This window comes from Nicotiana sylvestris, chromosome 6 (assembly GCF_000393655.2).
Source record: "Nicotiana sylvestris chromosome 6, ASM39365v2, whole genome shotgun sequence".
Classification (NCBI taxonomy): Eukaryota; Viridiplantae; Streptophyta; class Magnoliopsida; order Solanales; family Solanaceae; genus Nicotiana; species Nicotiana sylvestris.
In genome coordinates, this window is record NC_091062.1 from 137,783,950 (window position 1) to 137,797,822 (window position 13,873).

Sequence of the window (13,873 nt, forward strand, 5' to 3'; positions counted from 1 at the left end):
CATCTGGTAGCGCGAGTCCTCGCCATCTGCGAGAGAATAGAGTAACGAAAGTTTAGCACTCGGATCAACAAGTTCGCACGACAAGAGTTTCAAGGATATGAAGTTTTCCTAAAGGTTTTGCAGCCTATCGAGGATAAATACAGACGTCTCTGTACCGATCCGCGAGACTCTACTAAACCGGCTCATGACTCGCGAGACCAAGTAACCTAGGCTCTGATACCAACTTGTCACGACCCCAACCCCGGTCGTGATGGCGCCCAACACAATGCTAGGCAAGCCCGACCAACTAACATCTCACGATATCTTTCTTTATAAATCAATACCAATTTTCGGGATTTAATACCAATTTAATATAAATAGAAGTATGAATTTAACAGATGAAATGTGCGGAAACCATAATCACGAAAAAAAATCTCTGTAAAACAGTCCACTGATCCAGTGTCACAAGTCTGAGCCTATAATATAAGGTTTCAACAATCTAATACAAAAATATGTCTAAAATGCGGAATGATAAGTGGAGATAGAAGGAGAAATCGGGTCTGCGAACGCCATACAGCTACCTCGATAACTCCGATGAAGACAGAATGGTAGGAAAGCTCGTTCTATGCCTCAGGAATACCTATACCTGCACACATGGTGCAGGGAGTAATGTAAATACTCCGACCCAGTGAGTAATAACAATAAATAATGGCTGACAACATGAAATCACGTAAAGGCACTAAACAGTTCTACATAAAAACAGTAAAATCATTTAAGCATCAGTGAATGAGGAAATCATGTGAAATTCTTTTAACCAGGTAAAACAAATATAATCAGTATAAATCAGTTCCTCAAGTATTTTAGTTCATTTATTCGTTCTTATCCTCAGTACTCAATTCATATACTTCTCACGTTAACCGAGTCAATAGATATATATACCGCTGCGACGTGCAGCCCGATCCGTATATCACTGTAGCGTACAGCCCGATCCATAATACTAATAGTTGACTGCGCTCACTGGGGGTGTGCAGACTCCGGAGGGGCTCCTTCAGCCCAAGCACTATATAATTGCTGCGGCGTGCAGCCCGATCCATATAAGTAATTGCTGCGGCGTGTAGCCCGATCCATAATGTGTATAATATATATATCTGCTGCGGCGCGCAGCCCGATCCATATCATATAAAATATCCTCACTATTGGGTCCTCGACCCCTCTCAGTCATTTAAAAAATCACAGCCTCTCGGGCATAATGTACGGTCGAGATCTCAGCCCTCATACCTCTTCCTATTTATGATTAACTTTTCAAAAATTTGGTTCATATCATTCTTAAACAATTGGAAACATGACTGAGGATATAAATTCTTTAACAAAATAAGTGAGGAAAAACAGTCAAAAATCCCCTAAGGGTTCTACAAGTTGGCACAAGGCCCCAAGCATGGCAACAAGCCCAATTCACAACAATAAAGTATATGTCTCAATCAAAAATGTAGTAAAATATCATTCGGGATGAACCAAGTCTCAATCCCCATAGCATTGAACCTCACGCTCGTCACACAACATGTATCTCAACTTAGTATAGCACTACGTTGTGCAAATTCGGGGTTTCCAACCCTCAGGACATCATTTAATATCATTACTCACCTCAAACTGGCCAAAACTCTAGCTCGATATGCCCTTGCCTCTCAAATTGGCCTCCACGCGCATCGAATCTATCCAAAATCAGAACGAATAGGTCACAATATGCTAAGGGATCATAGCCCAAGCGAAAACATTCGAAAAAATATCAAAAATCTTGAAATTAGCAAAACCCGAGCCCTGAGCCCACGTCTTGGAATCGGGTAAAATTTACATTTTCAAAATCCTCATACCCTCACGAGTCTAACCATACCAAAATTATCCAATTCTGATTCCATTTGGTCCTTCAAATCATCATTTTACATTTTTGAAAGGTTTCACAATTTTCTTCCCAAATTCCATCCCAAATCACGAATAAAATGATGAATTCAATGATAGATTGATGTACCCTAGCCAAATCTGAGTTAAAATCACTTACCCCGATGAATTTCTTAAAAAACCCTTGAAATATCGCCAAAATCCGAGCTCTCTAGGTCAAAATATCAAATAAAACCCAAAACCTCGTATTTATATAGAGTACCCTTCATGTCTTCTCACCGCGGCCGCGCCCGTTTTTTGTGCGGTCCGCGCGAGTTCAGAAATAGTGAAACTACAAGTCAAACTCATGCGGCCGCGTCCCACTTCATGCGGCCCGCGTTCGTCCCTCTCCATGCGGCCGCACTCTATGGTCACGCGGTCCACGTCAGTGACGTTCAGAGAGCTGCCAAACTCATTCATGCGGCCGCATTCCAACTTTGTGCGGTCCGCATCACCGCGCGGTCCGCGCGACGCTTACTGCGGCCGCGCCCCTGCAGTCCTCTTGGACCTGCTACAGGTGCTGCATTTTTCTGTTATATTTTCCAACTCCAAACTTCCCGTTAGCCATCCGAAATCACCTCGAGGTCCCCAGGACCTCAACCAAAAGCACCAACGCATCCTAAAACATCATCCAAACTCGTTCCAATCCTCAAAACACCTCAGGCAACATCAGAACCATCAAATTACATCGAATTCAAGCCTAAGAACTCCAAGAACTCTTGAATTATGCTTTCGATCAAAAAGTCTATCAAATTTCGTCCGGATGACCTGAAATTTTGCACACACATCCCAAATGACACAACGAAGCTACTGCAACTCTCGAAATTCCATTCCGACCCCTATATAAAAATCTTGCCTATCAATCGGAAATTGCCAAATATCAATTTCGCCAATTCAAGCCTAAATCTTCTCTACAACTCCAAAACCCATTCCGATCGTGCTCTTAAGTCACAAATCACCTCCCGAAGCTAACCGAACCATCGGAACTCACATCCGAGCCCTCTAACACATAAGTCAACATCCGGTTGACTTTTTCCAACTCAAGCCTTCTTAGAAGAGACTAAGTGTCTCATTTCTTACCAAAACCACACCAACCGTAAACCAATCAACCCGATCACACAAAGCACGGATAACGAAGCATAAATAAGCTGAAATGGGGGAAGACGGAGTGGTAAATCATGAGACGACTGGCCGGGTCGTCACATTTATAAAGCATATGGACATCATCATCCCAATAAAATTTATGCCTACTTAGATTTGTCCCATAAAAACCTCTCTTAAGATAGTCAAAACATGTGTATGACAATGAAATTACAAAAGATTGATCACGCGTCCATTTAAAACAAGTATCTCTACCACATGTATCAAATAAGACACTTTTATGATATAGCCAAGTATCAATTACAAATTTTATGTATTCTTCTACATATAAGTCATTCAAAGAAGCACATAAATTCACAAGAAAGTTAGAAGAACCCATAAATTCCAAAATAAAAATTTTAATATATTCAAGCTCATGATTATAACTTTCCCCAATAATATTCGCAATATCAATGGATTCTACATAATTGCTCAAACCATCACAGAAAGAGTCATAAATAGGTTCATGAAAGAGTATTTGATGACTAATGTCACAATAATCATGCATATCCTTTTTACTAGAAGCAAACACTTTTACAGGCACTTGATGGGAATGATTTCCCATCAAATAACAAAACTTACATTCTAGCAATTTATCATATGAAAACTCATTAGGCACTTGAATAAGAGAATAAAGAATATTTAGCTCATTAGAAAGTTTCTTCTCATAAATTTCATGCCTCTTTCCACCAAGTTGGAATGCATAATCATCTATGTCATACTCAATTTCAAAAGGAAGCAAATTGATTGCACTTGAACTTAGATATTACAGTTAATGACTTGATATGCATCAAAATATCATCATCCACAAAAATTACAAAGTCACTGACATGAGAAATTAGAGTATAGTTCATTACCTCCAAGAATTCAAATAAACCAATTATACATACCATACTTGGACTTATTTACCAATGGAACATCTTCACCTTGTATTCTTTTATGCAATGGCTCCAACTTAGCAATGCATTTAGGCAACTCCATGTCATAAACCTATAAATAAGGATCAAAATAGTTAAAAGGTTCAACAATAAATAAATTAATCAAGCTTTTATCTTCCACCATCCAACAAGAATTGATTTCGCCTAATTCATTTTGGAATCCAATGGGCTCCTTTACCACTATCTCTTGCGCCTCACTTATCCTTTTAGAAGGTCTTTCAACATGTGGCTGCAAGAAAACACAAGAACTAAAACAAGAAAGAGTTAATGGGTTAGGAAGTAAAGAACATGTTTTTTACTTACACTCTGTTTAGCTTTTATCTCAAGACTAACTTTTTCCTCACCCTTAGCCTCTTTTCTTTCATTAAATTTTTCTTCTTTTTCTTCACTCAAACCCTCATATTTATCTCTCTCTACCTCACATACTTTTGTTATCTCATTGTCTTTCCTCTTTTCTTTTCGCTCAAGCTCACTCTTTTTCTCACTTGACATCCCATTCTCTTCACTCAACACAACCTCTCCTTTTTCCTCTCTTGGGATGTCGACATGCACTCCCTTACTCCTCTCATTCTTTTCTCTCTCATATTTTTTCATATTCTCTTTAACGGTTTTTTCATCTTCACAAATTTGTGAGGGAGTCAAAGGTCCAAGAATGAGTTTCTTCCCGTTAATCTCAAAAGAGTATCTCAAAGAGTATCATGGCTTTCCCAACAAGACATGATAATTATTCATGGGAATCACATCACACCAGAATGCATCCTCATACCTTCCAATAGAGAATAGTAATAACACTCTTTTATCTACCTTTACTCCTCCTAACATGTAGGGTTCAATATGCTCAACATAAGGCAAGTTCAATTTCTCAACCATATAAGTGCTAATTGAGTTATAGGCAAACTCTTTGTCACTTCTAAGGGCACAAATTGCAGACATCACTTTAGCTCTTGTTTGAAAAATAACTTTACCGTTGTCTTCCTTCCATTCGGTATACTGTAAGTTCGACTTTTCAAGTTGTTGAGTCATAGCTCGCCTCCTTTCACAATAACTACCTGTTTGAAATATCTTGAACAAAGATTAGAAGAATTATGTCTCTCTCAAATATTGATTTTTCCTTCTAATATTCTCATCTCTCTTGCCTTTTTCCACTCAATGCAACTCTTTCTCGTTAATCTTTAGACTTATTAATAAACCTACCTAGTCACAACCCTTAATGATAAGAATATGGAGTTAGAAAAATAAAGAAAAGTTAATGACCAAACTTAGGAAGAATAGGAATTGGTTAGTAGAAAAAAAAAGGAAAGAATTTTAGGAAACCCAAAACCCACAAGAATACAGAAATAAGTTTTCTTAATCTTCAAGAACAAGGATCCCCTATTCTTGTTTCCTTTCTTGACTTGGAAACCAAATAATACTTGAATTCTAAAAATAATAATGAGCTATACACCTTTTTTTGGGCAAATTTTTGTTTTTTTTTTTGTTTTTTTTGGGTTTATTTGTTGCTAAAGAACCTCCCAAGATTATCAAGATTGAAATCTTGATTAGTCTATGCTCTGATACCACTTGATAACAACACAATAGGGGATTCAAGAATTACTAAAGAAAAAACAAGAAAGTCAAGAAATGTGCGGAAGCTAAAAGAAAATAAAGAAACGAAAAAGTACTGAAAATTAAAGATAGATTGAATTTCTGAAAAGGTTTCTTGAATTCAAGAAGTCTATTCCTGAAATTGAATCCTAACAACAACAATTAGCTAACAAAGAACTAATCGCCTTTGGTAAATAATTAAAAACAAGAGATAGATTGTGAAACCCGGCCCTTTAGAATAACAAGAACAACAATAAGCCTAAACTTATCACCTTTCTTGAATACCTAGAAGTGAATTAAGATTTCGAAAGAGTTTAATCTTACCACCTTAAGTTGAATCTTAAAGGTTAAAGAATAAATCCAAGAGTAGCCACACACAAGAGTGCAAGAAAAATCTCACAATTTTTGTTGATAATAATCTAAGTCTAAAAATAAAGAAGATACCCCTTATATAGGTAGGAGGGGGTCACGAAATTAAGGCTAAAAAAATAAGGAAATAAAGTCCTAAACTACTTTGGACAACAAGTCCAACTACCTTAAGAAAAGAAAAATACTAGGAAGCAAAAACCAAGTCATTCTTGGAAAGTGATTCCAAAAATCTTAAGAAAAGGAAACATAACCTTAACTAACTAGGAAAGCAATAAATATAGTCCTAAAATATATGGAAATAAGTCTCAAACCAATTTTGGATAGAATCTTGGAAATCTTGAAGGAAATTTGCAAGCAACTTGGCACCAACTTGTACTCAACATGTAGCACGCCTATTTTACCCTTCTTGGACATCAAGTAAGTCCTTTTTATGCTATTAAAAACGTGATTTTATGTAGGACTTCATGGGCTTCAAGTTTGGACACATTTTAGATCCCAAAATTGTCCAACAGTGGCCCGATTTGGACTTTCTTCAGAGGATGTTTCTTGGGATCTAATACACCTCTTCTTGGACATGAACTTGGGCCATAAAATAATTATAACACCTAGATAACTCATATACTTTATCCTTAAGCTCTTCCTCTCAACTAACAACTTCTTTGATCGCTCCTGAAGTCCAATGACCTTGTTTTGCAGCTTTTTAGCTTGAGATCTTGTTAAGGCCCTCTTTAAGATTCCAAAGTTTTATCCTTGTCCTTGAATAGATTTAAGCTTCCTAGAATGCTATCAGTTCTACTCTTTAATTTGCATTTAAAAATTCTTTAGTATTTCGTGATTTTTGAATAGACACGAATTTTTATCAAAGAGGGCCCTTTAATAAACGACACTAATGAAGAAGACGTCTCAACTTCATATTGGTGTAAACATATGAAAGAAGTAGGAAAATACATATTTCAAAGAAATCTCGTGAATAATTTGAGGATGTTTTGTATTTTGAACTTTCAAATTATATAACACTTTACATGCATTCAAGTAACTTTTTGTACAATATCTACAACTCTTTCATAACTATTTTTTTTATAATAGTTTTTACAAAATTCTAGGGTATAATTTGCAACCCATAACTAAACATTGCCTTTAACCTTAGTACTCGTAGAATCTTATAATTTATGTCCGCGAGTTTACACTTTTATGAAAGCTTAATACAAAGTATTTTTTCTTCTTTGACTTGTAGTCTTCTTTGCCTGCTACCTATAGTCCCCCAAGTGTTAGAGCTTTGAAGTATGAAATCTCGAGCACTTGATTGTTCCTTCCATTTGGTCCATTTCCTAAAAAGGAAAATACACACGGGACTCGAAGGTTTATTTTTAGATGATGACTGCTTAACCCTTTTTATTTCTATCAGAAAGGTTGTAACCTAGACTGAGGATGATTTTGCGTACCGCGTGTCTTTTAGGTCTAAAATCATCATTTGGTGTGGGCTAGTTTTGTGCCTATTATCTAAAATAGTTAGTATAATTAAAAAGGAATAAATCTAAACCTTGCATAAACATTACCTGACCGGGGGTTTTCCCTTTCAGAAGTAGTACTTCTTCAAATGAACAACATTCCAATTTGATGGGAGTACTTTTCCGTCCATTGTTTCTAATTTATATGCGCCCTTTCCAGCAATACCTCGAATCCTGTAAGGTCCTTCCCAATTTTTCTGCATTGGCCGCTTTTGATGATTGAAATTTTTTTTTGAGTAAAAAGTCCCCAATCTTAAAGTACCTAAGATGAGCTTTCCGATTGTAATATCGCTCAATAATTTGCTTCTGCGCTGCCATTCTTATTAGAGTCGTTTCTCTCCTTTCTTCAAGCAAATCGAGATTTACTCGAATCTCTTCCTCATTTGATTCTTCGGTTGCTTGGGTGTACCTCGTACTTGGTTCTCCTATTTCAACTGGAATTAAGGCTTCGGCACCATACACAAGTAAGAATGGAGCCTCTCCCGTACCTATTTTTGTTGTTGTTCGGTAAGCCCATAAGACTCCTGGTAACACTTCTGGCCACTTACCTTTTGACTCCTCTAATCTTTTCTTCAAGTTATTAATAATAACTTTGTTCGTTGATTCAACTTGTCCATTAGCCACAGGATGATAAGATGTTGAAGTTATCCTTTTAATCTGTCAACTCTGAAAGAATTTCATGATTTTTCCACCTATGAATTGCGGGCCGTTATCACACACGATTTCTTTTGGAACTCCAAACCGGTACATGCTATTTCGCCAAATGAAGTCCCTGACTTCTTTTTCCCACACTTGTTTGAAGGCACCTGCTTCTACTCACTTGGTAAATAATCGGTTAGTACTAGTAAAAATCGTACCTTTGCTTTGGCTTGTGGTAGTGGACCCACAATATCCATCCCCCACTTCATAAAAGGCCACGGTGCAATAACCAGATGTAATAACTCTATTGGGCGATGCATGTTGTTACCATATCGTTGGCATTTGTCCACAAAGATTTCTGCATCTTTTTCTATTTTTGGCCAATAATATCCTGCTCTAATTAGATTTTTTATCAAGGATCTTCCTCCTACGTGATTTCCACAGTGCCCCTCATGTATTTCTCTCATCACATACTCTGTTTGAGAAGGTCCGAGATACCTTGCTAAGGTTCCACCGAACATTTTTCGATACAGGTAGCCTCGATCCAAATAATAACGGGCAGCTTTTCATCGAAGTGCCTGAGCCTTTTTCTTATCTTCGAGTAGAATCCCGTACTACAACAAATTAACGATCTCATTTCTCCAATCCCAAGCTAAATTATTGAAATTTACCTCGTTTTTGTCCTAATCGATTGCCGAATGAAACAAATATATTACAGAAGCATTTTCTTCATTTGTTACTTCTGCAGCGGATGCGAGATTAGCCAGTGCGTCTGCTTCAGCATTTTCTTCCCTGGGTATTTGCACGATTTTCCAAGATTGGAATTGTCTGATTAAATCTCGTGCCTTTTCCAAATATTGTTGCATCCTCTCCTCTCTACTATATAAGTCCCCTGCATTTGATTAACTACAAGATGTGAGTCGCTCTTGATTACACTGCTCTATTCCGAGCTCTCGTGCCAATTCTAGACCTGTAATTATAGCTTCATATTCTACTTCATTGTTAGTAATGGGATGTCACTTTATGACTTGCCTTATAGTTTCTCCCGAAGGTGGGATTAGAACAATGCCTAAACCCGCTCCTTTAACATTTGAGGAGCCATCAGTAAATAGGGCCCAAGTACCCGAATTATACCCGTTGAATACCTGCAGTTCCTTTTCTTCTTCTGTTACTATTCCTAGGCTGGAGTCTGCCACAAAATCTGCTAAAACTTGTGATTTTATTGCAGTTCTAGATTGATATGTGATATCATATTCACTTAGTTCTATAGACTACTTAGCTAATCTACCTGATAGTTCTTGCTTATGCAATATATTTCTTAAGGGGTAAGCGGTCACTACAGAGATAGGGTGACATTGAAAATAAGGTCTCAACTTTCTAGATGCCATGATTAGTGCTAAAGCAAGTTTTTTTAAATGAGGATATTGAGTTTCAGCATCCAATAAAGACTTACTAACATAATAAATCTTCCCAATGCTGCTATCCTACCTGTCAACCTCTGCACCTCTTTTTTGCTCGTGAGTATATCCGGTATTTCTTCAATGGCTTTAATTTGTGCTGGATTTACTTCAATTCCTAGGTTAGAAACAAGGAAACCTAAAAACTTACCTGAAGACACACCAAATGCACACTCTTTGGGATTTAACTTCATATTGAATTTGCGGAGAATCTGAAATGTATATGACAAATGTTGGATGTGATCCCCTGTATGTGTTGACTTGACTAGCATGTCAGACTTCCATGGTTTTTCCCAGATGTTCTTGAAACATATTCGTTACTAACCTCTGGTACGTGGCTCCAGCATTCTTTAGGCCGAAAGGCATGACTTTATAACAATAAGTCCCCCTGTCTGTAATAAAGGAAGTTTTTTCCTCATCTAAAGGATCCATTTTTATCTAATTATATCTTGAATAAGCATCTAAAAAACTCAACAATTCATTTCCTGCAGTAGCATCAATTAGTTGTTCTACGTGCGGTAAAGGAAAATAATCTTTAGGGCAAGCTTTATTCAAGTCAATAGTCTACACAAACTCGCCATTTACCATTCTTTTTTGGCACCACTACAGTATTAGCTAGCCAACTAGGATATTTTACCTCTCAGATAGACCCGATTTTTAAAAGCTTTTGTATCTCATCCTGAATCACCTGATTTTTGAAGGATCCTTGCTTCCTTTTCTTCTGTTTAACAAGTGGATATGTTGGATCTTCATTTAGCTTATGGGTCATCACCTCCGGTGGTATACCTATCATATCTGAATGCGACCAAGAAAAATAATTTGAGTTAGCTTTTAAGAATTCAATTAACTTACCTTTCATCTCTGGGCTTAGGTTGGTTCCGATGTAAATTTTTTTGTCCGGTCAATGTATAAACAACACCACCGCTTCAAGTTCCTCAATTGTTGTCTTGATGTTTTCATTCTCTTCTAGCTCTTGAATAGTATCAGGCCTTGAGTCTATATCCGTTTGTCCATCTCCAGTTGAGGTTTGTGTTGTCAAATCCTCAACCGAATTATGTAATTGCTATTTTTCGTCTACAACGTCGTATTTTATGCTTGAATCCACCACTGAATTGATGCTTCTAGAATCTTGTTGATCACCATGGATTTGTATAATTCCCCATTGCGAAGGGAACTTAATAACCTGATATAGAGTATAGAGTAGACGAAACAACATCCATCTTATGAATCCATGGTCTGTCGAGAATCACATTATACGTCATGTCCATATCTATCACTTGGAATTTCGTATCTTTGTCTACTCCTTCTGCGAATGTGGTGAGCACTATCTCCCCTTTTGTAACAATGCTTGAATTGTCAAATCCAGATAAGGTTTGTGCTTTGGGTACCAATTTATCATCAGCTTGCATGCCGTTTACCACTCTTAAAAGAATGATATTCACAGAGCTACCTGGATCAATCAAAACTTGTTTCACATTAGTATTATGTACAAATAAAAATATTAACAGTGCATCATTGTGTGGGATCATCACACCATCTGCATTTGCATTATCAAACGTTATACTGTCTTCTCCCAAAACTTGGCGAACTCGCTTTCTGTGGGTAACTGTGACTTTTGACATCTTTTTTGCAGCCGTATATGTCACACAGTTGACCTCCTCTCCTCCGCTTATCACGTTAACCGTTCTTTTTGGTGACGGAGGTTTCGGTGGCTCCTGTCTATTCTTCATATATGCTTGCTTACCCTTCTCACTAAACAAATTAGTTAAATAGCCTTGTTTTAACAAGTGCTCTACTTCACCTTGTAGCAATCTGCAATTTGTTGTTTTGTGACCGTGATCATTATGAAACTCGCACCAGAAATCTGGGTTTCTTCTACTAGGGTTTGATCTCATTTCTTTTGGTCACCGCACCTTATCTCTCATACTCCTTAAAACAGCTGCCAACTCAAATGTGCTAACATTGAAATTTTAACCACCAATCTTTGCTTTTACACTAATATTGCTATCCCGCATATCTCGCTCATTTCCAAACTTGTATGATGAACCCGCATCTCTGTCCCTTAATCTGGAACCGTACCTCGGGTTCTCTTGTTTAGAATGTGAATCCATTCCTGCTGGTCTCATGCAAGGTTTGTACCTGTTCTTACTGGACCTTTTTTCAGTTTCTATTCGCCTCGAACTTGTTCTTTCATCTCCCTATGACTGAGTGATAGTATCTTCTTCTATCCGCAGCTTCATGCTATTCCTGTTGTAAACATCATTCCATGTTGCTGCAGGGAATTCTTGTAAACTTTCTTTGAGCCTCCTCGTAAGCTTCTGAGCTTTTTTTATTTAAGTTACTTGCAAACGCCATGGCTGCCTAATTATCCGGTACAAGCTGTAGCATAATCCTTTCACGCTGAAATTTATCCACGAATTCCCTAAGTAGTTCCGTATCTCCTTGTTTTATTTTGAAGATATCTTCCATCTCTTTTCAACTTTTTGAGCTCCCGAGTGTGCTTTTATAAATGAATCTGCGAGCTCAACAAAAGAATCAATAGAATTTTCTGGTAAAAAAGAATACCATGTTACTGCTCCTTTTGTGAGTGTTCGCCAATTTTTTGACTAGCACCAAATCAATTTCTTGCTTGATCAATTCATTGCCTTTCACCCCAGTTGTACATGCACTTACATGATCTCCTGGGTCGGTTGTCCCATCATACTTTCGTATATCAGGCATCTTAAACTTTTTGGAATTGGCAAGGGAGCGACACTTGGCTTCCAGGGCTGTTGAGAATATTTATCAATATCCACTCCCTTAATCACGAGTGGCACACCAGGTATTTGCTCTATGGGATCGTTCTGCTCCTTGAGCTATTTCTGCAAAATTAGGACTAAACTTTGTAAATCAGAATTATTTGGAGTACCTGACCTTCCATCGCGAGATTCGCTGGGATCCACTAACAAAATCTTGGAGAGCATTATTGACGTGTTCTGCAATTAGTTGCTTCAATGCACCTTCAATAGTTTGATCGTCCCCATGTTGATTATTCACATGCGATGTTGATCTTTCAGGTGACCCTTCTCGAGAGTGTTGAGGAGAATTTTGGGGGTGAAGGGATTGAAGTTTCATCCTCTTGTTGATTTTGTTGGTTCAATTGGTTTTGTTGGTTGTTGTCTTTGGCAGTCGACATAATTTTTTGACAGAAAAATGAATTTGAAAAGTGAAAAAATTATCAGTTTTCCGGTAACTGAACCAATTTGTTTAACCAAAAAATGTGTATTTCGGTCAAAGCCTATTTTTAGAAGAACTCTGATTATTGATAACCAAGAAATTTTGTACTTTCTCTATTATATGAAAAGAAAAGAACAAGAATAAATAAGAAAATGACTGATTGCAAAGTCGATGTAGAGTAAAGCAGAAAAGTAAAGTAAATATATTCTAATATTGTCTCAGATGATCCTTACAAATGAAGTTCTCTTCCCTTTTATAGGTATTTACAAATATAATGTTTCTTCCCTTTTATGGCCGAATCATTATGATTATTAATGACATTAATGATCCATTATAATTGGCAATCGTAACTGTTTATGAGGATTCTGTAACGGTTATAATTCTTTTTCCTCATTAATTAGAGGTTCGTGAATCTTCCCCTCCTTACTGTCTTGATTCAGTCAGTCCCCTTTAGGCTTGAGCGACTGTATCCCTTTATCTCGTAAGTGATTTGCCCGTGCCTCTTGTATCTTTTGCATCTTCTAATGTAATATTCCAGTTGTCACTGATAACTAGGGATTCTAGCCTATTTTATGCTCCTTTTGCTTAGGTTTTAGATTAAAAGTGTGTGCAAGTATTCCCGAAAGCTAACTTATTGTGCTTGTTTGCAATGTTTGGTCAAAAAGAGACAAGAAAGTCATAACTACCTCATAAAGGAGTGAAACCTGCAAAAGTTCAAAGCTAAGTCAAAAGGGCGCTGACAGCAAAGAAATAGAAGCGGACGCGGAGGCCTCACCGCTGAGGCGGTCTTAACTACGCTCTCAGCGATAACAAGGTTCAGAGAGTCAACAATTGGGCTTAACAGTCACCGCTGCCCGCAGTGAAATTACGCGGTAGCGGTACCATCTGGCGCGGTCGCGGTCCAATTCTCACCCTCAGCGGAATGAAGAATCAGAGAACTAAAGTTTGGAGCTCAAATTGAAAGGCGCGGTCCACGATCATATTTCACGACCGCGGTTGAAGGAGCGCTGAGGCGGTTGATTTTCTGCTCCCAGCGGACTCAAGTTCAGAACCCAGCTCAGAAGAGAAGAACCACGGTCCGCGCTTGCTTTTGCGCGGCTGCGAAAGTCAT